Raw genomic sequence first — 2,080 nt, 5'->3', positions numbered from 1 at the left:
TGTGTGCGTACCCAGCGAAGATCGTCTATGATTCAAAAGATGAATTACTCGGAAGTTTAAAAGAAAAACTCCCAGCAAAAAGCAAAGGAAAATTGTGAACATAGTAATTCTGTCAAGTTTAAAGCAGTAATCTCGAAGATTTTTTATTTGAATACATGTTTGTTAAGTCACTATCTATTACTGAATGACATAACACAACGATGATTGAGCCTATGGCCTACTGATGATAGTATTGCAATATATATTTATGTGCAGTATTACGAACTGGATGTCAGGCGTGACAAAACATTCTGTATAACAGTTGTTTTTTTATTTATTGAATTCAATTATTTATTTTATTTTAAATTTAGGATGCACCGAATCTGAGGCAAACATTTTATGAAAGTAAAAAGTGATAGGTTTGAGTCTGAGAAATATGAGGAAAAATGCCTTTAAGCTTGAAAGAATTATAATGTTCACAATTTTCCTTATCTTATGGCAACATTATTGAATTAGCTTATGACAGATGTCTTGTACTAATAACTGACAATGCTCTCCACAGCTAAATTAACCCTACTATATAACCCTGAATGGACCACTTTTATTGGTCTCTGATTCTGATATTTAAACAACCAATTTTATTTTTCTCAAAATCAGTTTCAGATTAAATTTGAAGCAAAAAAGGCCATGCTTCACTATTTCAATTACTCTTCAGCAGTGGGACCCTGTATAAAGATGACCAATAGATAGATATGTATTAAAAACACACCAGAGGTGCAGCTTTTAATCACTCAACTCAATTTGGTTTGCTTCCCTATAACCCTGAGTTGCTCCCAGCACACAAGCTCATACAAACATGTTTGTATGCTCCCTTTCGAGTCTTTTTGCCTCTTGCCTCTTGCTGGCTCTTTGCTTAACTTTAAGCTAACAAGCCAGGGACCTAATTTAATCCGCAATAAATTTTACCAATCATTGGCCATTTTTCCATATACACTATGTCACCTGCAGTTTACACTTTAGCCGGACATCCTCTGGTTTTGAAATGCTTTTTGCTGTGAGGAAAATTTGCTGAGCATCACTCAAATGAAAATCATCAACCATGCAACCATTAAGTCCATTACCTTTTTTATGTGTTTTCATCAGGCCATATATCAAGATAAATTGGCATGTTATTGATGTTGGTAAGTGCACAGAACTTGAGATGGGCTTTAAAGTGCCCATATTATGAAAAAAAATCACTTTTTCTGGGATTTGGGGTGCTATTTTGTGTCTCTGGTGCTTCCACACGCATACAAACTTGGAAGAAAAAAAAACATCCATGCTGTTTTGAGTGAGATACGGGTTTCTGAATGTATATCCTGCCTTCAGTCTCCAGGTGAGCTGGTTAAAATCAGCAGGGCCGTCTACGTCATTGGCTGAAACATTTGGTATGTGCTAACCACTTTAGCTAATACCACATCAGCTAGCTGTTTCTCCAACTTACAGTACATTGGTATTGTGGACATAAAAGTAGGATGCAACAGAAACAGTTGAAAGCCTAAAAAAACCCATTAAGTAGGTCTGGAGTTAAGCCTTTTTTTGTCAAACTACTGTTTCCAAGGTCAACAATAATCTTTTGGGGTGCGTAATATATCAATTCTAGGTAGTATGCTACTATCACATAAATAGCCTTAGTAGAAATGCACTCTGTTAGTATTATCCAAATAGCATTGTGGTGCCCACTGTAGACTACAACGATTGTGGTACCGGGAAATGGAGGCGGAGTGAGAGGTCTTTTGTTTTCCCCTCCTCTCAGCGAGATCAGGCGAGGAGGCGTTTATAAGCCAATCAGAGACGCTGGTGCAAACGTAACTACAGTATCTGTACCTCGCGTTGTGGTCAGGATGAAATACAGTAATCAAAGCAATTATTCAATACTGTTCACATCCTTCATTTCCGTTTTTATATTTTACGTTATCCTCCTCCTCAAAATGAAACATGACACCTACATTTCCTCATTCATTTCAGCGTAGGTGTGACTTATATTACAGTTGCTCCTCTAACTCTTTTTTTTTGTCCACATTCTTTTCATGCCATCAGAAGTAAACTACACATCCCGGAG

The sequence above is a fragment of the Sander lucioperca genome, chromosome 2 (assembly GCF_008315115.2).
Source record: "Sander lucioperca isolate FBNREF2018 chromosome 2, SLUC_FBN_1.2, whole genome shotgun sequence".
NCBI lineage: Eukaryota > Metazoa > Chordata > Actinopteri > Perciformes > Percidae > Sander > Sander lucioperca.
This window is presented reverse-complemented; position numbering follows the sequence as displayed.